The 25886-nt window shown below is 45.4% G+C and overlaps 1 long non-coding RNA gene across 1 annotated transcript in view; it reads right to left on the bottom strand.

Moving 5' to 3' along the window:
* The window catches only part of LOC142765374 (uncharacterized), a 349564-nt gene extending 328069 nt beyond the window's left edge, over positions 1-21495 (bottom strand). The window contains exon 1 of the long non-coding RNA XR_012884213.1: positions 21361-21495. This is a non-coding gene — a long non-coding RNA (uncharacterized LOC142765374). The remainder of the gene's footprint in view (positions 1-21360) is intronic.
* Positions 21496-25886: the final 4391 nt, after the last annotated feature.

Below are 25886 nucleotides of genomic sequence, written 5' to 3'. Positions count from 1 at the left end.
AGATGGTATATGGAGTGTTCATTGAATGAACAGATGCCCAGATGGAGAGACAGACAGATACACGATTGGGCACACGAACGGGTGGACGCATGGATGAACGGATGCACGGAAGGACGCACGAACGGATATACGAACGGACGCACGAACGGACGGACAGATGGTCGCACAGATGGACGCACATACGGACGGAAGGGGGAACGAACGCACGGATGGCAGCGCAGACGAAATGACGGATGCTTCGCCCCACTCATCATCATTCACTCCGCGGATATGCTTTGATTTTCATTCTCTTTAAATCCGTGTAACGCATTTTTTTTTTCAAGCTACGATGAACTACTGGGGCTTGCGTGGTATAGGGTAGGCTGGAGGTTTACGAGGAGGTTTACTGTGTATTCTGCGTTCTAGTGTTACACGTTAGTATCTTTCAGTAGGAGTTGTCTTTCGATGTTGTTGTCGCTGATTCTTTACATTTTCTCGTTGAGAAATGACCTGCTACAAGAAAAATTCTCTCAATGCTTGCGTTCGAGGGGACAGTTTCATTATGACGCAGGAACACCTTGCACAGCAGCTTGCAGTAGCGCATGGCCTCTGCGCTACTTTGCCAATGCACTTAATGAAGTATGTGGCTTTGTTGTTGCTAGCGCTCGAGTAAGGCGTTGCAGGTAAGGCTAACGAAAACATTTAAAAAAAAGGCCCTGTAGGGAACCCTCCTCTGACGTGAAGGGACGTCCTCACACAGGTGTTGCATGTTTTTTTCAGGATGACAGCTGCCATGAAAGTCTCATTGAAACTTGAGTTTTTTTCTAATTTGTTGCCGGTAATATTAAAAAATCTCGTGTTTTGTGTTTTAAAATTCGATGTGATTACGAGAGACGTCAATGATGATTATGATGATGATATGTGGGGTTTAACGCCCCAAAACCACCATATGATTATGAGAGACGCCGTAGTTGAGGGCTCCGGAAATTTAGACCACCTGGAATTCTTTAACGCGCACCCAAATCTGAGCACACGGGCCTACAACATTTCTGTATCCATCGGAAATGCAGCCGCCGCCGCCGGGATTCGATCACGCAACCTGCGGATCAGCAGCAGAGTACCTTAGCCACTAGACCACCGTGGCGGGGTGAAATATTGCCATACGAGAGACGTCGAAGAAGGCGACTCGGGAAATTTCGACTAACTTGAGTTCTTTAATCTACACTGACATCGCACAATACACCAGCCTCTGGTCTTTTGCCTCCGTTGGAATGTGACCGCGGCGGGCGGAAGCAAACGCGTGACCTTCATGTGAGAAACATAACCACTTCTCCATCTCGGCGGACAACTGACTACCGGTAATAAGTTACAAGAAAATGTAATATACTTTGTAAAACGTTATGATTTAAAAAAAGCGTCACTTGAATACCAATAAAATGTAGTTTATCACAAGTAAGCCATTGCTTGCAAGATGTTGCGTGCACCTTTTACAGCATTATTCTATCTTTCTCTTCGATAATTATGTTTGCACTTATTTTTTCTTTTTCTATGCAAAACCCGAAGAAGTGGCGTGTTGTGCAGCTGCGATATGTACGTTGACATTCTCGGGTAATCCTCCTCCCACAAACCTTCGTTTACGTAAAAGGTGCTTTGCAAAACTATCGCTCCCTCTCCCCGTCTAACACTGTCTTATTTTGTTTTAGTTTTCGAAGTTTTTGGTCGCCGTGAGGTTACAAGGAAACACTGTGAGGAAAACAGCAATGATGCAAAGTATTAATGCCCGTGTGGCGCTTGCGTTGTGTGGTAACGAGTTTTGATATTTGTTTTTAAAAATTCCTTCACTTCTTATATTGCATAGCCCGACCATTTATGTATTGTTCACGGGATGTTACGTGAAGTTCGTGGAGTCAGAAGTCAATCAATCAAGAAAAAAAAAAGGTGGCTTTCGCTTTTCATTCGTATATGTACATAAGAAACCGCATCGCTTTTTTATTTATTCACAACAAGCTTGCCGCTGATGCGAGCTCAACTCTACTAAATTAAATTGTTTAAATCACACAGTCGCAACGATGTTCAATACTATTGGAGAAATTAACTACACATCGCGTTCCGATTGCCATGAGAACTGACCATGCCACACTGGCGTATTCGAGACCATGACCGAAATTTTCGGTTTGATATTAGTGCATCGTATGGTAGCTCTTTTGACGTGATTGTTTTGAAGCATACAAGGCTATAGTTTGTTCTACAGACGAGCCACATTATTTTTTTTCTATCCAGTTGTTAAAGTTCTCCGATATCCTTTCCCCTGTTATGGCACTCAAATATTTTTTCCTTCGTACTCGCCCTCTTGCTACACCCGGAACACACACCTCCCTCTCGGAGACAGCTGCTTTAATAAGTAACGGCGCGATAACGTCGGCGAGCCAAACGTTATTGGAGCACGACACTTGGTTTCTTCTTGTAGTTCCTTTTTACCGCGACGCTTGTTATGCCTCTTCCAGTTTTTCTTGTTTTTACACTTTTTCCTATCTTATCGTTTATCTTTACAACTTCGTCTCGAGAGCTGATCCTCACTGAATTTATATTTCCGGAAGCAATCAATTCCTCCCAGTCACTCGTTCGCCGTGTCCTTTCCTTTCTTTCCACGCATTTGGTTTTTATTTCGTCTTATCACTCTCATCATGGCGACGGCTCTGCGACTCCTTCGAAATCGAAGGTGGGATCCACCGCCTCCGCTTCGCGCTTTGCCGCTGCTAAAGAGTGTATATATTTCTCTTTGAAAATAGGGGAACGTGAGTAAATATAAATACGATAAAATCGATACTCTGCACGGTTAAAATGGTGCAGAGCGAACCTTACCAGGTTCTGTGTGGTTGAAAAAAGTGAAGGAATGAAACTATTTAACCGCAGCATCCTCACTAACAGAAAAGTATCGAGGAAATGTGTGCCGATCAATTATTCACTGTTGACCAACCACTAAATAAATGAACGAACAAATGCACAAATCCATCTGTCAATCATTCTAGCAATGAGTCGGTCAGCTAATCAATCGACTGGTCCTGCGCAACAGCAGAGCTCCTGCGAATTTCGCACTGACCAGCTCTGTGCGGTGCTTTTTAAACAGAATGACGTCATGTGGGAACAGCTGTGGCACACTGGTAAACTCAACAAAAAATGCCATCGTGTCGTGTGGCCTATACTTCTTCAGTTTCAAGTCATACAGTTATCCCTTGAATTTACCACTAATATTAAAATTACAATGACCCCTTGTGGTATTCAAAGCTGTGGCTTGACGGAGGCTAGGAAGTCTGTGGGATCAACGTAGCAGCAACAAACACAGGGCCGGGTTGATTGGCGTAACATGACATGCTTTGCAGTGGGCGTAGTCAGGCCAATGATGATTCTGATTACTACTGGAAGGCATTGAACTTCGCATGACCCTGCGACTATGCACCGTACCACTGTAAATAAAAAATAATTGCAAAGTTGTGTTGCCCCTTAGTGACCGAGCAACCTCTAACACTAAATGCAGACTTCACAACAAGATCTTTTTTTTTTCATGCTTAAGTTATTTCATGCTTAAGTTACGGAGTTCCAGAGCTGGGTTGTGTGAAGACCCCGCACCTTCGACCAAAAGATGTTACGGGGAAGATTTATTCACCGAGAGCTGGTCTAATGGCTCAAAGAGCGCACAGTCATGCAGGCCAACGGGAGAAACTCGAGAGTCCAACCCACAACAACCACGTTGTCGTCTTCTTCATTTGGGTGCCAAATCAGCTGTGTCGGGGCGACAATTCCATACACGTATCAATATTCACCCAATGCATGCTTCAACTGTGCCGTTGGATATTCTTGGCTTAAGAGATATCAAGAACGGCAAAAAGCTCTTAGGGGCATTGATAGATGCTGCGTTCGGTATCATATCTAGCTAGAAACGCTGACAAAACGCAAAGATAAACGGGTACAAGTACTGAGGCCTTCAGAGATAGCGTACGCCAGCATAGCTACTTTTAATTTGGCCACGTTACGACGCACTTGTAGATCGCAAAAACGCCTTCAATTCGGGTGGCATACAATGTTATTTGCTCTCTGTACTACACGGGACGGCTTGCTGCTCTCCCATAGTTGAGTATCAAGTACTCAAAATCGTTCAACGTTTTTTTCTTAACACACAGATTTCATGCATCGAGGTTTACGCTTGAAGTGTGAGGCTCACGGGACAGTTTCGTGCTCTCCCATAAGAGTACCGAGTACTCCCAATCGTTAACCACTTTATTCTAATCACACAGTTTGGCTGGTTTATGCTGCGTGTTTAGCATGTGAGGCCCACGAGATGGCTTTATGCTCTCCCATAGTAGAGTGTCAAGTACTCTAAATTGTTAACCATTTCATCTTAACCAGGAATTTCGTATGCATCAGTTTTGGCGTATACATACGAATGAGCTCTCGTCTTGCTTGACTGTTGAACAGGACAGCTTAATGTTCTCCCATAGTAGACTTCTGTGAATTCTAAATCGTCGACCATTTTGTCCTGAACACAATTGGTGTTTTCTTTTTCGCTTTTACAATCGCAGATAATTGTGGGCTCAGTAAAAAAATGAGAAAACACCTGATGAAGTGTTTTTTCTAGCCTCAAGTTGTCTGGTAGCAAAAATGCGTGTTGATAGATCGTAAACGTTAATCACCATATCGATCGTCCTCGCGTAGTTTTTACGTCAGGCGCTCCTTCATTATGCGCGAACGGATTGTAAGAGCCCGTTTGCGTCATCTGCCTCACTGTTGTCTGCTGCTTCCCATGGATTGCGACGTGACCCTCTTTAATTAGATCTACTTATGCAGTCCCTAATCCTAACTACTAGGCAAAGAAGCAGCTGCAGCTGCCTTTTGTTAACGAAACGAGCAACTAAAATGCCGCTTTTCTTAACAGGATTGGCTAAGCCCTCTCGACTCGGTTGCTCCTCCTTTTTTTTTTTATTGATATGATATATAAGGAGATGTTGGCGCACCATTATGGCGCCGGCTACTCCTTAGCCGTTGATTGAAACTTGAACACCTATCTTGAAGCAAAACATACAAAGCAGTGCATGGAAAATAGAAAATTCGGGCACAGATATGCAAAGACACACTTATACGCACATATTACAATGGTAAGTAAATGTTCGAAAGTCAATGTAAGAAGTCTCTGAAAATGTCCCTCGTTAATATTCAGTCCACCAGCACAAAACAGCAAAGAACACGTCTGGTCTTTATAAAGATGGTTGCTTCCCTGAAGATCTATATTCTGAAAAAAAAAAAAATGCCCCGCTATGCAGAGGATCGATCATTGGGAATGGCGTAACGCTTGTTAGCGGAAAGGTAATGGGTTCGATTATAATACGGCAGCCCCATGGCTATAGTTGACTAAGATGAATGCGCTGCTGAGCAGTTTCGAGCTGCTTGATTGATTGATTTGTGGGGTTTAACATCCCAAAACCATGATATGATTAGGAGAGACGCTGTAGTGGGTGGCTCCGGAAATTTCAACCACCATGGGTTCTTTAACGTGCACTTAAATCTCAGCACAGGGGCGTACAACATTTCCGCCTCCATCGTAAATGCAGCCGCCGCAGCCGGGATTTGATCCTGCGACCTGCAAGTCAGCAGCCGAGTACCTTAGCCACTAGACCACCACGGCGAATCTTCGAGCTTCTGACCGCGAAAGAAGAGTAGTAGTGCTCTTTTCACATGTATAGATGTATAGAACATAACTTTTTATGGCATTCAAAACATATTTTGAGAACACTAAAACAAAATATTCCATGTTAATTTGAAGGGGGTCTCCACTACTTTCAACAACGTCATTAAGGCAGCAGATGCTGTAGGGATATTCTGTAAAAAATCTCCGAAACCCTAAACAGCCTGGTCTGATCTGTACGGCAGAGTTTTTCTAGGTATTCCCCACCCCTCCGAATGGGCAATGGTTTTAAATGTGAAGCCATTCTTTGCGTACTGTAGGTACTTTGAGCGTATCTATCTATCTATCTATCTATCTATCTATCTATCTATCTATCTATCTATCTATCTATCTATCTATCTATCTATCTATCTATCTATCTATCTATCTATCTATCTATCTATCTATCTATCGATCTATCTATCTATCTATCTATCTATCTATCGATCTATCTATCAATCTATCTATCTATCTATCTATCTATCTATCTATCTATCTATCTATCTATCTATCTATCTATCTATCTATCTATCTGGCTGTCTATCTCTCTGTCTGTCTGTCTGTCTGTCTGTCCGTCCGTCCGTCCGTCTGTCTATCCGTCTGTCTAGTAGCAGCAAATTCGTACGAGAGGGTAAAATGGTTTGACGAATGTGACTCGCTCTCACGACATTAATAATGCCACAATCCCGTCACGTATGTCATCAAACACTTTCGAAAAAAAAAAAAAACATGCGGGAATGGGCCACAGGTGTGTGACAGTAATACAAACCCAGGACCTGTGAGAACACACATGGATTTTAAGACGCTTGATCGTTAAGAAAACGTAAACATTGACAGGGTTTCGCGGACGCACGTAAAGCATGTCATTACCCCAGCAGAAATCAAACCCTACAATCATACGTGCCAATCAATTATTCTACCACAGAGTCAGGGCAGATATCGGAGCTGCCTTTCAAAGAGACCCTCATGTTAGTGAAACGCCAATTTCAGTTGCATTGCTTGTTTTCAAACTTTATAAGCATTGAATATGTTCTCCTACGACACAGCCGTACCGTCGGGTTACCAGAAATTGTTTTCTGGTGTCATCCGCCCAAGTTTATTTTTGTAGCAGTGTCCAGGTCTACGATGCTCGCGAGCAGCAGCGCTTTATATCAGCTTACCGCTTCTGGTGTTGCTGATATCAATTTGTGCTGTTGGCATCGTTGCGCAATTGTAAACTACTGCTTATAAAAAAACATATGCGGCTGTTTAACCTTTGTCTGTGCATGCATTTGTACATACCTATGGCGAAACTTCTCAACGTTTTGCTCAATAAAAACATTACAACACAGTCATCTTGCACACGCATGCTTTGCATAACATCGATTCCTAAAGTACGTGGAATCTGCCAAATTTTCTTATTTAGATTCTTGAATGATTCTTTAAAGAACTCCAGCATGCTACGTACCCTTGCAATTTATGAGCGCCTGCCTTGGTGATGATGTGGTTGGAGTGTTCGGCTGCTGACCCGAAAATCACTGTTTAAACCTCGAAAGCTGCGGTCGCGTTTCAGTGGAGGCGAAATACTGAAGTCACGTGCACCGTGCGATGTGAGTGCATGTCAAAAAAAAAAAAAAAAAAAAAAAACATCAGATGATATATGTTGTCCATGCATCCGCTCCTGCGTCCGTCCATGCGTCCACCTGTCCGTGCAGCCATCCGTACGTCCGTCCATGCATCTGTCCATGTGTCCATTCGTCCACCTATTCAACACTCCAAGTACCACCATCTCGCATCTTTTCATCATATATTCCTCATATAGAAGCACCGCCATCTAGCGGACTTTCGAAGGACTGAACGAGAGGAGGCACATGCACACTTTCTTACGGCTTGCGCGTCGTGTCTACTTTCCACCTTTAACCACCTCGACTACTTCACTGTATTCATGGCACTGTGGCCCAACACTTGCTAAACCTTTCTAAAAGCAAGGAGGTTACGCCCAGCGAGTATAACGTAGCAACCCTTTCATGTCAGATAGTGCTCAATGTACATGGCAATGACTGCTAAGGGAAATGAGAGACAGGATAATTCAGCTTTTAGTTAACGCGCACGCTGCGAATTTTTTATTGTTCAACAACGCACAAAAGAAATCTCTCATCGGCACCACCTTCGAGGTCAAAATGTAAGACTGGTTACACACTACTACTACTACGACTACGAAGGATGAACGGGTGCCGCTATAAGGAGGTTCGCCCCTAAAAAAACTTTATTTCAGTCCGGCAGGACGCGCTTAGCGCGTAGCGGGCGTTTCCCACGTGGGGACCGACAGTGAGTACCTGGCGGCCGCCTCGTGGGCCTGTTGAACGTCCCATTGCTGGTAGCGAGAGGTGAGCTCTTGAAAGACCTCTCCCACTTGTTTGAGGTGGAGTAAGGAGGAGTGTTTCTGCCCTTTCAGAGCATGTGTGAGAGTGTCGGCGTGTGTACACACGAGGGTCACGTGCCGCTGGGGTATGCTTCAGGATGATAAACGTAAAGCTTAGCAAGGTTTGGGTACGCGTGGGTCTTTAATGGGCCTAGGGTTAGCGTCTGTGGTCTTTTAAAATTGGGATGTGGGGGTGGAAAATGCGGTGTTCAAGGTAAAAGTGTTTTGTGATGTCGTTGTACGTATTTAGTGCATGCCGACTCGTCTTCAACTCAGCGAGATGGGCTTGGCCTGTGTAGGCACTGTCGGTAAGTGCGCGCGCTGCATCATGGGCGATTTCATTGAGGTTTGATGGGGCCCCGGCCGAGATTGGCGGGAAACCAGGTGACAGTGTCATGCTTCAGGGAAGGCGGGTCCGCGCGGCGCAGAATACGTAACGCGTGGTCGGAGATGACGCCACGTTCGAAGGCTTGGGTGGCCGATCTGGAGTCACTGTAGACCACTCACTGTTAGCTGTCGAGGCTGACAGGTAAATTCTCGCGGACAAGTTTGCTTATTATCCAGCCTGACAGCCCTCGTCAATTAGGAAACCGTCAGCTTCCTTAATACGGTTGTTTACTACTACTGTTAGTTGAGAGACTAAATTATAGGGGCCCCTCGCCAGGTTTGACAATTTGAGCCCACGAGCGCAACGAATACATGCATGGGTGTTCATCATCACGTCTACCAAAATTTACAACGCTACGCGCCGCGGAAATGAGCCAATATCCGGGTGGCCTGAGCACGCGCCAGTGACCTCGCGGGTGCTTTTTTAGTAATGTTTTTTTTTTCAGCCATCTGTGAAATTTCAAAATGAACGCTGCTTACCCTTTCTTTCGGGGGCGCGAGACCAGAGAGTATGGGGATGACGTAGACGGTGAAATCGCCACACGTATAGGGTAGTGCTGTGACGTTGGTGCTATACGTAGACGACTGTGCTCACGTCCTGCGGGATGGCCGTGGTCGTACAGCGGTTAGTATGACTGTGCTCTGACGTAGCCAACAGTAGCACGTGACGCGGCAAAAATTATTTGCCACATGTGTAGCTCGTGTAGTTTGTTTTTTGAGTAGGTAAATAAACCTTGAAATAAATATTGAGACACAAAAAGGGAATGTACGTGTATTTTCCTTTTTTTTTCTGAACATACAATGCTACGTGGAGCTAATGTGCCTGCATTTCGTATGCGTTCGTGTTTCTACGGTTAGTTTATCGAGCAGCCGCCAGCCTTGGAAATGAAATGAATTGTTCAGCGCGTTCAAGCACTTATTATGATCACCTATTCTTCCGCGTCTGAGCCAGTGTTTCCAAACGAGCGCGCCGAGGCGTCCATCCCGCAGAAACAGGCAGTCGATCACAAAAATAACGCTGGTCAAGAGAGAAAGAAAATAAACGTTTATTAGTATACTGTCAGTAACTAAAGTTAGTGGGGCCCTTTGTCCAGAACTACACTGGCTATAGCGGCTCGCCTGGCCTGGTCCAAGGTTGCCAACTGGCTTCCCAAGGCCTGATCTTAGAGTCGCGTCTCCCACAACCAGTGTGGTAACGTGTGCGCTTGTATGAGCGTCGAGTTTGCCGCAACACGACGTAGGAGACGGAACAACGCTGCTCTCGCGCACGGAGGTTGGAAGTTTTCGGGCATATCATACGCACATGACCTCTGGCTCCTATGTCGGAGAGGGTGGGTAAGAAATTTGGCTTGCGATGGTGACGCGGGACTAGCGGCAAGGGTTTTGAGCTCGCCTCCTCAAATGGCTGTTTCACGCTACTTCAAAATACCGGTTTTCTCGGCTCGTAATGAACCGATTGATAAAACTGGCAGATTCCACGTACAGTGGGAATCGATGATAAGCGAACCACGAATGAGAAATTTCGATATGTCACTTTGAAATCAGCACAACGTTACTAGGTAGAGGTGAATGATGCCGTACATGACTTCCTTGTCGTGATTATCATGGTTGGATGTGTCGTTTAGCTCCGTCATCTATACACGTCACGTGATACCAAAATTAGTATATGTGGACATTGCAAGACAGCCGTAATCACGCTATGAGCGTGGTATGTTGTCATGTTCTTACATGACACACGTGTTAGGATTATCATGTTTGCACTATATTTCGTCATTCATTGACGTCACGTAACAACAAATTTGGTATATGTGGAGCTAGCAAAACGGCCACGAGCGCAACATGAAAGGCCCAATATACTACAGAGTAGCGTTGACGCGCGCACGCTAGGCACAGCGACGCTACGTTAGCAAAACGCAAGCACTCCATAGTCTTACACCAGGCGTGACCAGCGTCCGTCAGCGCTGCCCGACGGCAACCGGCGCGAAATGCGACATGCTGCATTTGCGCCGGTGCGTTACCCAGACAACACTGCGCCTCCTCTCTTTTGGTGACGGAGGGATGCTGGACGCGCTGAAACGTGCATGCGTCAAAGCAACGCAGTGCAACGCACGCCTGCGAGCATATAGCAGGACCGGCGCCTGGCGACGCGACGCCGGCTTGACGCGACGAAATAAACGCCGGCGAGCACGCGCACCACTTCGCATCGAAATGTATTGGCTCCTTGACTATGGCATGTAGTCATGGTCTCACATGACATTAATCTGAGTATTATCATGTGTGCACCAGTCACATACCTTCGTCATCCATTGGCGTCACGTAATACCAAATTTGGCATATGTGAAGCTAGCGAAAAAAATTGCCCACAGCTTCCCTCGGGGGAACACTGAGGAGGATGCGGACCATATAATTGGTTAACGGGGTGTTAAAGTGCGACTTACTTGGGTCGATGGCTAAATTGGTTAACGTGGTTGTGAAATGGGGTGTTAAATTGCGACTTACTTGGGTCGATGGCTAAATTGGTTAACGTGGTTGTAGGAGGGGGTGTTAAATGAGTGAACACGTACACACGTATGCGAAAGGGCGGCGCTGGTCAAAGGGACGTCGATCATTGTGTTTGTGGATTCGTTGGAATTCATTTCACCGCGACCTTGGACGTCGACGCGCCGTACAAACCAACCGACGAGCGGCAACTGAGCGAGCGAGCGCCGACCTTGAGTATATATACAGCACGACGGCGCGTGCACTGTCAGCTGTTGAATGTTCTCGAAGCGCGACGCCACATGCGCGTCCACTGGAGAATCAGGAGAATTGTAGATGTCGAACGCGGTGTGTAGAGGAGGAAGGGTGCACAGATGGTGGAGGAGTGAAGCGCGCGCGGTGTGTAGAGGAGGAAGGGATGCACAGATGGTGGAAGAGTGGGCGACGGCGCGACGGCGCATGCGCGCGCGTCAGCTGTCGAATGTTCGAGAAGCGGTGTGGACGGCGCGGACGACACGGACGGCGCACTACAAGGCGCGAGTATAAGATGCTCCGCATCTAAAAGCCGCGAGCGCACCATCAGTGTGGCATGTAGTCATGTTGCTACATGACACGCATGTCGTGATTATCATGTTTGGATGTGTCATTTACCTATGTCTCCCATTCGCGTCACGTCTTACCGAGTTTGGTAGATGTGAAGCTAGCGAAACGGCCGTGAACACATCATGAGCGTAGTATTTAGTCATGTTGTTACATGACACGCATATCATGTTTGCACCAGTATCTTACTTTCGTTATCCATTCACGACTCGTAATGCCAATTGTGGTATAAGTAAAACCAGCGAAACAGCCGTCATTGCATCATGAGCGTGGCATGTAGTGATGTTGGTGAACGGCGGCCAGCACATCATTAGCGTGGCAGGTAGTCATGTTACATGACACGCATCTCATGAGTATCATGTTTACACCAGTCACATACATTCGTCATCTATTCACATACAGTAAAAGCAAATTTGGTATATGTGACGCTAGCGACATGGCCGCAAGCGCATCATGAGCGTGGAACATTGTCATGTTGTTACATGACAAGCATGTAATGATTTTAATGTTAGAGTCTGTCGCTTGTGTTCGACATGCCATCATGCCAAACCATACAAGTTTTGCAACATGCCATGTGAATGAAACCGCCGCAACAGCTGCAGGACCATGAAATCTAAATGATGACATTCATGACATAGATGTCATAATTTTTAAGTTCTGACCAATCAAATATGTTTTTCATACAGTCATGTTAAGCCATACTAAGTTTGGTCTCGATACCATTATAAAAACGGCCAGGAGAGCTAAAAGTCGTAGGCGGCTAGATAGATAGATAGAGAGATAGATAGATAGATAGATAGATAGATAGATAGATAGATAGATAGATAGATAGATAGATAGATAGATACGCTCAATTAAAAGCAATTCTTGTGGCATAAAGCTCTACTTTGGACACACAACTGCCAGCGTCAAACTATACTTTCTTATGGGGCCTGGTGAAGGGCCCTTCAAGGTGACACGGAAGCTTGGGCGCATAGAGGTTCTCGCACAAATGCCTACTGGGAATTGCGGCGTGACCACCTTCGCGAATTTTTCAAGGGGCCCTGTTGGAGCGCTGGGAATGATGGTATATGTGTCTGCGAGGCTTCTGTTGGCTGGTGTTGAGCAAGACATCGGCTCAAAAGCGTATGCGACTGCATAAATAAGGCTTCTCTAAAATAAAGCGTTTATTCACCTCTTCATAAACGCCTCCCTGGGCACCGTCATAGCCCTCCTTGGGCTGTGCAAATTGGTGCGTTCCCTCGAAAATGCACTGACAACGCTGCGTCCTAGGCCTTTGTACTCCCGCGCACAGCACATCATGGCGGTGTTTTTTTCCTTCTTGTGAAAAGGTGTATAAGCGGATCTCACTCACGCGTCTTATATTCAGAAATAAAAGCTCACTTACCTTGACGGCACAACCAAACGATGAAAGAAAGAAACGACGACATAAACGTGGCATAGGGAACGCTCGCTTTCTCGTCTGCCTGAAAAGTTTAGCAGCCGTCGGTTAGTTCTTACGCTTTGTAAAATTGTACATCGACGCAGAATGTTCCAGTGTAAAATAAAACACGTTTTTGTGCAATAACAATAATAATTAACACATTACGTGCTCTTTTAGTCAAAAATAAATCATTTTACCGTTAAGGCAGACGCGTCTTCAAATTATGCGAATCAGAGTCAAGTTCGAAGCTCACATATCCCGCCATTCCCTTGCATTCAGCAGCTGAAGTAGCGCCAGACATCCCTCTAGGAAAGTTTGTGAGAAACTCTATGCTCGGGCAGCTAGGTTCATGCTAACAAGATAAAAACTACCAGGGTCTCTCGTGGCGTTCACGTAAGACATCTAGTCCTCGGAAGTCACCTTGGCTTTCGTCTCAGTCGATGCATGAAGCCTCCGCCACCGTCTTCCAACACCGTTTTACACCCAATGCAGCCGTGCATCTTCTTCAAGATTACTGGCATTGCAAGCTTTTCAGAGCAGAGCACTCCTATTCACTTCATACAGCACCTCATGCAGCATGGTCACGCTCATAGTAAAGCGCTCGATTCAGGCTATAACAAAGCTAGCAAGGCTCAAAGCGAGGTCAGAATTAACGAAGAAGGTTCAATTACCATAATTAACAGCAATAATCATGAGTCATTCGTCATAACGAACTAAAATTGCTCTAAGTAGTCTCATAAATCTGCGCAGACACCGGGGTCAGCAAGTTGGGTGCCACGACTTCGCCGAAAGAACGAGTGCCCCGCCCTTTACACTTCGTCGGCGTGGCGTTTGCTGCTACACCTGATGGAGGTGCAACTTGATTGCGCTCGTTGCAGACGACGCGCACTTCACCGGTCATAACAAGCGGGAAAGCGCAGCAAGAAGTATTGCACATGTCGCACATCGAGTTTGCGAATCCACGCCTAACAAGATTACGCGTGTGCAGGGGAAACCCTACGTGCGTGTACCTCCAACATTGACGTCATAACTGTTTTGGTAAACGCTTTGGTAAACGCACTTCCTCGGCCTTCACAATAGTTGACCAGCCATGTTTCTGCCGCCCCAGCTGGTTTTGCACCACCTCCTTGATCGCTCCACTTTTCACCAAGCGATGATTTCATCGTGGCATCGTAGTGATGAAGCCGAAAATTGGCATCTGTGACGTAACAACGACGACTCGGTTTAACGCTATCAACTGATGATGATTATTTGAAACCGCTCAGTTTGTCAGCGACTCCACGGAGTCCCGGCGGTCTATTTTCACGTCTCACGAGGCATCTGAAGTTTCTCCCTTAAGGCAGAGGAAGCATACTTATAGAACACAGAAAGACACACACATGAAGCGTTATTCTATAGGTGTTTTTCTGCGTGTTCAGCTTTTTGAGCCCCGGTTTAGCTTCCCTAAATAATTGTGCACGCACCGGACAGTTATACGGCACTCAATATTCTGTTCGCCACATAGAGAGACCTGCTGGCTACATAATCTCCATAACTACCATTGTGTTAAATTTGAGCATCCTGACATTATTACGGATGGTCAACAGGAATCGTGCCATCGCGTCTGATGGTGAAAAATTTCGTGGCAACACACAAGCCTGTTTGGCGGTCATCTGCAACAGTAACGTAGGGGCTAAAATCTAGCTTGAGAGATCGCATCTCGCTGCTTCTTGCTTTTGTACTCGCTGGTATATTCAACCCACCCCCGTGGACTAGTGGCTATGACACTTCACTGCAGCCAACCTCAAGGTCACAGGAGCGATTCCAGGCCACGGCGGCCAGATTTAAATGGAGTGGAAGTGCTGGAAGCCCGTGTCTTTAGATTTAGGTGCTTGTCAAAGAACAGCTGGAAGTCAAAATTTCCGGAACCCCTATAGCTACGGCATCTCGCTGATTATGTCGTGATATCCGGACGTAAAAGCCTAATGATTGCATTTACTGCACGTATACTTATATCTTGCAAAAGACGCCAAGTTATGTAAAAAAATTTCCTTCCCTTTAACAGCTACTGTACGTTGGTATATCCAAGAAGATGCTTCATGCGTACAATTTGAAAGCGTAGCCTTTTCTTCTTCATTTTTGCTAAGTAATGTATCACGCTATAGATGCTGGAGTCTAAACTACTTTGTGATTGCGCCGCTCGGAGAGGGCTTAAGAAAGGCTTTCACTTTTGCTTCAATGGTGCACGGAATTACGAAACCAGTGGCGTGTACCAAAATAAATACCTCTAGCGTACCAGTGTGAGAGAACGCGGGGAGAGGCGTGAGATAGAGCTGGTCGCGCGTTGCTGTGATACGTTTTCCCATCTCTCTTTTTTGCCTCTTCACACACCTTTCAGTCCTTTTCATTTCTCTCTCGCACGCGTCTTCTTCGTCGACCTCGAGGTTTTGAATATCTTATGACGTGCATCGTTCGAGCGACGGCAAGGACCCCCAGAAAAAGAAACAGGCCCGGCCTTTTCCTTCGGCGGCTCGCTTCAGAGAGGCGTGAGAGTCCGAGCTTCCCGGAGGCACCTCCTGTCTCTATGCGGGCTGGGTAACACAAATATTCTAAGCCTCTAAAAAGCTAGAGCTATAATTTCAGCACCCGTACTGCTTTCTTTGTCCATACTATCATTTATTTTTTAAAGGCGCAAGCTCAAGGCGCATCATTAAAATCGAAAAGCGACCGTCAGCTTAGGCGTCAACATGAGGGACGCGAGAATTATCACGAAGTCACGGCGTCACTCAGTCGAATCGGCATGTCACCACAAATTGCCATGTTTTGTGACGTAAGGTGATCACGTTATCGCGCGGCTTGATCACTGGGTCAAACATGTGCCGATCCTGGAAGGAGGAACAAGAAAAAGGGGAGGAATAAAAGGCAGGGAGGTCAACCAGACACGCAACTGGTTTGCTAGCCTGCACTTGGGAAAAGGGAATAAGATGAAAGAAAGAAAGGAGAGGTAAGGGAGTACCGTCAGAGTATGTGTGCACTTGTCTATTACACGAGCAAAAGCGGCCAAAAAAAAGGCCTATCACTTAGTTTGTTCAGCGTTTTGCGTAGCACTGTACTTTGTATTTGAAAAGAGTGGGTAGCACTTTTGAGTACTAAGTACATATAGTAACATAGCACTATCTTATTCTATGCTAAGTATTTCACTGTAAGAGAGCATAAAGCCGTCCAGTGGACCTCACAAGTAATGATGCTATCTATCTATCTATCTATCTATCTATCTATCTATCTATCTATCTATCTATCTATCTATCTATCTATCTATCTATCTATCTATCTATCTATCTATCTATCTATCTATCTATCTATCTATCTATCTATCTATCTATTTATCTATTCGCTTACGGTTTGTGCTCTCACCGTCACTTAGTTACCTTGGCATGAACCAAATATAGCATGGCAGGGTAAGATGGTATGACGAATACGACGCGCTGGTCAAGACATGAATAATCTAACAATCGCGTCGCGTACGTCGTCAAAGACTGCCCGCCAGACAGTGGCACATACCCACGGGTGGTTATGTGCCCGTGGTATGCGGGCATGTGCCACAGCTGATTGACACTTAGTATCTACCCAGGAACAACGTGAACAAGCATGGACAATTTTAACGCGCGAGCGTTAAGAAGGAAACTTCAGACATTGGTAGCGTCGACATCGGTAGCTCAGTCAATATTCAGGCCTGCACGCGCAATAGAGCTGCAGAAGACAGGCGATACAAAGCGTAGCACGACCCAATCAGCTTTCTTTTGTGACCGCATTTTGACACGAAAGTGATCGGCCCAGTATCCGGCCATAAGAAGGTAGCCCTACTTTGCTGAAGTTTCATCAACCCCTCGTCATTGATCTATAAGTGAATGCTTCCATAATTACCAGTGAACACGCACAACTAAGGATACCAGAAAAGAGAAACAAAACAATAACTAAGTTTGAACTGATTCTTAAAAGATATGAGGTTCAGATCAATGGCAGTGTCAAAAAAAAAACATTCGTCTGCCTGTGCAGACACACATGTGCGTTGGCGGCAAATATAGGTGGTGTCAAAGTTTCCTTTTAAATTCCTTTGTTGAAGATTCAGCTCCCGTGTGTGTGCAGCTAAATACTATGTATTCTGTCATTTATGTATATTAAAGATCACTTGAAGTCTAGCGGTTGTCCCATTTCTTTCTCTGGTGTTCTTAAGTGTGCTCGCGAGTAATTATTAAAGCATTTAGTCATTAACAATTAACCCACTTAAATGCCACAACGAGTGGTCTATAAGAGACGCTGTTATATTGGCCATATCTTGCCTAATTTAACAACTCATCCAGGTGGGAGGTGTTGAGGGGCAGAGAGAGGTTGCTCTATTTATAGCTCAGGTTATTCTCTGAAAATAGTCAAGCGCTGCGCCTTGTGTTAACATGTAATGCGGTTTCTTGAAACCCCAAGAAAGCTGTTTTTCAGAGCTGCGCGAATTTGTGTTTCTGTAAACATATAAATACTTTCGTTTCTTATTGCCACTTTCTTTCATTTCATAACAGTCAATCTTTTCTCTAATCACCATACCTAACAGATAAAGTTGAATCCATCCAAAATCGTGCAGCGCGCTTCATAACTTCAAAGTACAATCGCTATTTTAGCATCACCTAAATCAAACGCGACGTTGCCCTGCCTAACTTAGATTCCCGCCGATGTGTCACCCGCCTATGAATTTTCTATAAATACCACTACTTCACTTGGACGAATCGACTCTCTTCGCGTACATCACGTCGTCTTTATAATCATCTCTGTTTCAGACGCATCTTTGGTCACACACTGCTATTCAATCATTCTAGTTTGCTGCGCGCGATCGCACTTTGGAACAGTCTTCCCTGATGAGATTGTTTTATTAGGAGACCTTGTAAAATTTCGGAACCATTTGCAAGTGTCTATGTTCCCTTGATTTTTGTATAAAGTTGTTTTACTACAGTGTATTATAGAGCTTGTTATTTTCTCTTCTATTGTATAATTTTTCTTCGTTTTTTTTCCTTTTTGCAGTTCCTTTGTATAATTTATTTGTGGTGACTTTCCTGTAACCCCCCTTGCTCAATGCCCCTCGGTGCTTGTAGTGTATTATTAAATAAATAAATAAATGAATAAACAAACAAATAAATAAATAAATAAATATTTTTCACGGGGGTGTGCCGGATGAGGCCGAATAAGTGCGGGTGATGTTCTTGCGTCTGCTGTGTTATTGCACTGCAGAATTGAAGCGTAAAGGTTAACCAGTATGTGTGCATATTGTATTTTAAATGTTGTGTATTTTATATTACGAACAGGAAACAGCCTTTTCTAGTAATTTCACCTCCCCCGCCAAACAAAACCATAGAATTGAATGTATGCGTTCCCCGCCTGCAGTTCGCTGCCTCCTTCCCTAAGAAATTCATTTGTGGGCCACCCGCCTCAACCCAATTTTCTTCTATCGACCTTTCACCACGTTCGAACAAACATTCTCTGTATACTTGACGATGTAATTCCAGTTGCCGATGAATTCATCCTTACGCTGCCACTTGCTCATTGTGTGGTTAGCTCAACTGGTACAGCGACTACCCTGGAAAAGCATTTTGTTCAGGGTTCAATCCACAGACAAGTACTTGGGTTTCTGCAACTTAACATCTCTATTCCTGTGACATCCGTATGACGTCTTGCTACAAACTGACATGTGGTTCTAAGATTTTTGTTTCTTAAACCTCCCTCCCCCATGCGGGATTTCCCAAAACTGATGTATCTAATACTGAAATCAAAGCGCAAAAAATGCCCACCTCCTTGTCCTGTCTTTTCTAGGGCAGAAGCTACCTCCATTTGCAGCATGCTTGTACTCGCCCAGGCCAATTCTTTATGGTAAAATTGACAGGAAATGATCGAGCAGGGATCGCCACACACAGAGGAATACTTATTTTCACAGGGGCTGGAGGCTGCGCAATGTGATGGGGGAAAATTTTTCGACATCTTTCTTTCGCTAGTTGCGCGTAAATTCTGAGGTGCTTTCAGTAACAGTCGTCTGCTCCTATACTCAGGAGCGTTTTCACACCTGATCTTCAATTTTCACCACGAAAATAGAACAATTTTTTATTCCACCTTTGAGTAATCATGAGCTATGACACATCGGTGTTTATTCGTGAGAACCAAAGCACACACAATTCACATTACAAAACTATCAGTTACATCTTGTAAATTTTTCGCTTCTCGGGTAGTGTCGGAAAAAACAGATGCCACGTCGAACTGTATACTGACAAAAGTATTGTTTAGGCAAAAAACTTAGCCATGATAAGACAGCGTAACTGTTTTGCAGATGGATACACTATGGCACATCATTAAAGGGAACACTCAAATGTGCGCTTATGATAACGCTTGTGGTCTGACAGTAAGCGGCCGCAGAAATGGTGTCAGGGTACTGCTAGAAAGGAGTGACGACATGTGATAATACTTCCGATCACAAGTCATCGGCAGCGAATCGAGGTGAATGAGCAAAATTCTGGTATGCCCTTTGCGCGGTCATTCCCTTCAACAGAAGGTGCACTGTACCTGCCTTTTAACACCAAAAGCTCTGACTTGCATCATATAGATCCACTAACTGAATTAACAATCTCTTTATTTTTAGAAAGAAGTGTGGAAACCCTTATCCACCGAGCATGGATAGGCACTGCCTACACCAAGCGTTTTTAGACAGAATTGGCCACGTTGAAACTCTAGATGTGATTTCGGATGCCAAGATGAAAACATACATCACCTTCCTCTCGAATGCCCACAAAACCAGTCACCAGTTAGATCATCATTAATAAAATTAGATGGTAGACCACGACGTTTAAAGAAGCTTTTGGGCCCATGGCCAACGAGAAGTTTCCAGAAGTGCACTGTAAAAGCATTGAAATTTTTTCTTAAAGAGAGTGGCTTTCTTGGCCGATACTAATGGATTAAAAGCTTTAGTTTTGTTTAATGTCGCCGTGCATATTTATGTGACGGTTAATTATTATGTTGTACTTATGGTGACTGTTCACTATATGGAACGGCTCCTCTTCAGTGTTTATAACATCACCATATGTGCACACATGCATGATGGTCAACTATGTTCTTAAAAGAAAACCCTTTTTGTTCTCAAAAAGTTTCAGGAAAAAATTGAGATGGGACGTAGCGCACACGTTGAAGACCTCAATTAATTTTTGTAAAGTTTGGCGCCCCCCCCCCCTCTTCCTCTCAAGAAGAAAAAAAATTTCTTTGAAGTGCAATTCTAACCCTCCCAAGCAGTTACACTGTCACATACATTGTATTGAAATGTTACGTCTTAACGATTATGCTAACTTGTATGCTGTATGTGCTGTGAACATGTTATCCTTAGAACTTCACTTGTTCCGTATTAAAGACTTCTAAATGATAACGAGTGAGCGGTGCCCTATTTGTATGCGAACATCTCTTTACATGGCGTAAATCAAATAAAAAAAGAAAGAAAGAATCTGCATCACCGGCACGTTAAGGGCTGAAAGAATGGTAATAAAGGGAAGGAAAGGAGGCAAAGAGGGGCCTACAGGAAAAGACAAAAGCTGTTTTGTGTACCTCACAACGCGACCTTTGTACTCTGAGGCTTTTGTCTTAACTGAAGCGTTCCGAAATATCGTTGATGACTTTATGTACCGTGTGAAGCGATTTCGGTTCATGAGTGACACTCACGCAATCACGTGTATCAGATAACACCTTAACAAATGAGGAGGGTGTGTTTAGAACAAATGTTCGACGATTCAGTGTACAGCGTATTCTGCTATCAGAGAGCAATAAGCTGTCGGAAAATCATATAACAGCATTGCGGTTTTTGCAGCAGCCGCAGAGGCTGCTTAGGCGTTGTAATGTAATTGCAGGCAACCTCCTATGTTGCTCTAAACATATCTTTAAAGCCTGTTTCATACCGAGGCAGGAAACGTCTATGGTGATAAGTATTGGACGAGTACTTCTTGTTAACCCGATCTATGAGTCATAAATGTAAGTTAGAACGCAATTAACGCACGAAGACAACGTTTCTAATTCGGAAAGCGTGTCTCTTGTATTCTCTCCGCCTGGAAACTATCTGTGATGGTAGAACAGAGATGTGCTTAACGTATGTAGATTGAAGTTTGAGAAACTCTCGAGTTTTACCTGTATTAAGACTAAATTCTTTTTGTCAGCACTATAACTACAGTAACTCTGTGAACATTTCTTGGCTGCCCACACTTTTTGGTTTTGTATGAACACATGAAAATGCTGTAGCAGATAAATATCTGCCATTACATTAGCTGAGGTTTCGCACGGCGTTAAGACACTCTTGCTGAGCAACGAGCAATCATGGCAGTGTTCACTCACCTTAGCGCAAGACACCGAGATGACCTGCAGTTAAGTGGATCGCTCAGTGACTCCAGGTGAAGAACGTCCTTTGAGTAGACCCCAAGTCACTTCCGCACTGGTGATGTCATTACACGGATAACCCACACAGTGGTCACAGCACTCCAACGACGAGACTTACGTAAACACAAATTTTGTAAAACAAAATTGAGGATCACCTTGGCTTAAAACACCTCGGATCGATGAGGGCGTTTGCGGTTTGTGTTCTGATTTTCTTGTTACCCCAAAATTCATTGAAAAACAGGTTGTAGACGCCCCTTTTGTAATGGGTGTGTTGTTCTGACAAAGAGGGTGAATTGTCTTTCTAGGAGAAACTTTTGAGAAAGCACCACGATTGGGAAGACAGGCTGCTTGAGGTCACGTCGGTATCCTCTGAAAGCGCTCGGGGAGTATGAATGACGATGCCAGCTGAGCTTTCGGGGATAGTCCTCTGATTTTTAGGAGGTTGGCAAGAAATTTCAGGTGCGAACCACATGCCGCTGTTGTGGTCGCTCACATCCGCCCCTAATGAAGTTCAAACTTATATCCAGCTAGCCAAAATGTGTTTTGTCTCAAATAAAGTTGAGAGAATGATGGTGGGCCTTGTGAATAGATGTAAAAGCCGTCCTTTGGAAAGAATGGAATGGAAGCGGATGCAGTATAAGTACTGTTACTCTCTTTTTTTTCTTTTTAGGTCAATCTGAACCAATGATTCGCAGATACACTCTGGAATATGCCTTCTTTGAAGGGGCCAACATTTAATACTTTCACAGTCAAGTTCAAACAATTCTTACGGAGTCTGTAGATTGACTGGCAAACCGTAGCGGCGGTAGCAGCTCTCTCGCTGGTCGGCCATCTTTGAGGACACATTATACGGAACGATCGGCGTGTCGCGTAACGAAATAACAAACTGCTTTTCGAAGCCCAGCCGACCCTTCCGCTGAGATGTCGGAAACGCAAAGTACGCGTTCGACGCAGGTAACAACATTTGAACGAGGAGAAAAGGGACAAGAAACGTTGGAAGGGGCCTTCAAAATGAGCCGCGCAAAGCGAAGACAACGAATGAAGGAATATTTAGGGGCAGGCCACACTGAAGGCTTGATACGGAACCAAAAAGCACCGCGTGCTGTCTCGCGTGTCCGTAATCCTACGCTACGCAATGAATGTTCGCGTACGCCGGTACGACCAATTCCTTGCCTCTCTTCCCGCATCGACCGCAGATCACAAACGCCCGCGCTCACAATGGCCCATAAGAGGTGACCACGACGCTTGTCACAGAACAAGGTGGCCCCCACAGAAATATGACAGATCACACTCTATCGGCATTGAAACCGCTATTGAGAGCGCCTCAACGAAGCATGCTAACAGCTTTCCAGGCTTCCAACTCGGCAAAGTCGACAGTCTTCTCCAGCTTGACTCATTGCCAAAGTCCTTGCAGATAGTGGGACGTTGAGCAGATCGGCAGCAGAGAGTGGAAACAAAGAAAGGTAAAAGTCTAAAAAGAAGAGAAACGATTGAGGGCTGAAAAGTCACGTGATGTCCCGCCCTCGATACCCCATCAGTAGATCCGGACGTTCACCGCTCTACTATACTCGTGATGGACACGGTGACTTATGACCCAGGTAGCACTAGAGAAAAGTTTGGTAGTGAACGCACTCGGAAGCTCCACATGGCAGGCTAGGGTCCTCCATGCGTGGCCGACGTCCATAGTTTGCCAACTCCAGCCACACGCTGTGTCGAAATAGCACGGCTAATTCAGATCAGGCACGCACCAAAAACGAAAAAGCGCGGCTCCGTTTCCTGTCGGTCTGGTGGCCACTCAAACAGTGAGGTCCCACTTTGTTGCACTGAAGAGACACACGTATATACACTCACTCAATCTGGAACGTAGCTCGCGTAGGCCATCAGGATAACCGCCAGGACACGGCTGGTGTCTAAGAACCACGTAGGCCGGTACCAGGTAAAATAAATCACTCACACAATCGCTCGATGGTCTGGTGGCTCACTCATTGAAGAAGGAAGTGATGTACTGTTTTGGGCGGAGCACCGTTATCCGTAGCTGCCGATAACGGTCAGTCTTTTCCGTAGGCTACGGGTTCAAGCCAGGAGTCCCCAAAACATGGGGAGGAATAGCAATCATCACCACTGGACAGGGGAGGCGGAGAGTGATGAGAGAGTAAGCAAACAAACAAAGGCGACGAATGGAGATAGAAGGGAGCAACCGGCGCGAAACCGTAGATCCGAACAGCGCGACGGAGACCCGGGAGCGACTAAAATGCTCGGCCGGGTTCGTCGCAGCGCGCGCTCGTTTACGGCGAGGAGAACGCGAAGGGTAGTGGCTGAGGGAAGGGGAGAGTAACGTGCGCGTGTGGGCCAGAGGTGGAAGAAGAGAGAGAGGGTGACGGGAGAAGAGAGAGCAGGAGAGCTGTAGAGAGAGAGAAGGGAAGAGGGAAGATGCGGAGCCCACAGCATCGGACGCCGGGTAAAGCGAAATCGAAACACGGCGCCTCTCGGCCGCTACAGCGCGTACTGGGCCGAGTCGCTGGCGCACGGCTCCCTGTTTTTTTTATTTATTAGGCTTACTTTTTTAAAAACATCTGTTTGTACAATTCAAGGAAGCTGAACAGAAATTATGATGTTATGACATTAAAGTCTATTTCATTGTGATTTAAACGTGAGTTCTGAAGGAGAGAAATGAGCTGATAGTGCAGTATCCTTCGTCCTTCTTTCGTAGGCCTGATTTAGATGTGAAACGGCATTTATAATGCGAACGCCTAGGTGCGCCATTTTTTTGTGTTCATGTCGCAAATGAATTTAGCAGATGGTAACACCACGCTAGATCCTTGTTAAGCTCCCGAAAGTCACTGGCATATTCCCAACTACGGTTCCACCCTCAGGCACATGTGAGTCGTCGCCTCTTTCGACACCAGGCTGGCTCATTGTTGAAATCCCGTTACTGGACTACTTACCCCCTTTCCCTCTACGCACACACACTACGACGGCGGACACTCTCGCGTTCCTTCAGAAACACCAGGTTTCACCCTCATTCTCTCCTTCTCTTCCAATTTTTCCTCCCCGCCGAGAAAAAAAGCCGCGAACTTCCCTTCCATACGCGCTTCTCCTTCAGGCTCCCACAAACCCTCTCTCTCTCCCTAACGGGGAAGAAAGGCAGCGGACTGCGCCTGAGAGGAAAGCAGGGAGCGGTACGACATCAATAGAGAGAGAGGAGGTGTTGAAAAAAAAAAGTTACGCACGCTTGGCTTCCTCCCTCTCTCCTCCTGATCCCTCCTCCTCGGCTAGAACCCAAATCCGACCAATGGCGGCGCCGCAATCTCGTTACCAGAGGCTTCTTCACAGCCGGGTGGCAGACGGCGGCGGTTGGTGTTCTCTTTTTGCGCCAAGAGGTGTTCTTGCTCACCCGGAGGAAGACGCAAAAAGGTGCCTGCAGGCGAAGTACCAGTGCAACGCGTCGACCGATTTTAGGATATCCCCGTCCTTTTTTGTTCTTGTGGCATTCCTCTCGCAATCTTTTAGCTCACGCTGTTCTCTTCAAGCTCACCTCTGTGCACTTCTCTTTCTCAGCATGCAACGTACTTAACCAGGTTCTCGCGTTTACCAAGTCTATTTTTATCCTTTTGGTTTCGCTGGCATGCGCACCCGTGTATTCCTCAGCAATTTATTCCCTTGTTCTTGTTAAAGACACTTGTCGCATAGAGGTCGTTAAGCTGCTTTTACACTTTTTCTCTTTTCCGTACCGCGCTATCTGTCGCAAAGCTCTGGCTTTTTCTGGTGAGCGTTTACATAGTGTAACAATACAAATTTTTAACCATTTTCATGCCATCCCTGGCAGGTGCAATACGAAAATTCATCGCCTAGTATTGGCTAGTTAAATAATATTATTGTTATTGCTACTATTAGTTGTAACAGGAGTAGTATTTAAGAAATCAGTCACTAGCGTTTCCCGAACACCTAATTTTAGCCCCACACGTGTCTAACCCAAATCCGCAGGGATTGTGCGGCCGTGCCTTCCGCGAAGTTGTCATTATTGTGCCTTTGTTAGTTGCCACTTATGAACGGCTGAGGTGTTGCGCCTCCGAGATAGAGGATGTGGGTTTGATTCCAGACCTACAAAGATCAAATATGAGTACAATTAGCAAAACATTATTGACGAGTAAACGTCACTGTGCTCGAAGGAAGACAAAAATATGGCTTTCACTGTATTTAATATGCTAGCATGCTCCTGCACCCAATATTCGCGTTGGCTTCTGGCATCCATATTACCAACTGCAGTAACACTTGAGCGGCCAATGTTTACCGATCTATAGCAAGTGAAATTTCATAAATGAAATGGGTAAGTGAAGTGGTGGTGGTAGTGGAAAAGATGAAATTGATGTTGCTCGTGAAAAATTATTCCGGAGGATTAAGTGCCACATATGCTGCTTCGGTGCAAAAATACGACCATGAGCGAGAAAAAAAAATGCTTTGATATCTTGCCATAAAACGTATCG

The sequence above is a fragment of the Rhipicephalus microplus genome, chromosome 6 (genome assembly GCF_043290135.1).
Source record: "Rhipicephalus microplus isolate Deutch F79 chromosome 6, USDA_Rmic, whole genome shotgun sequence".
Lineage (NCBI taxonomy): Eukaryota > Metazoa > Arthropoda > Arachnida > Ixodida > Ixodidae > Rhipicephalus > Rhipicephalus microplus.
Note: the sequence above shows the minus strand (reverse complement) of the source record. Positions and strands in the feature narration are given on the sequence as shown.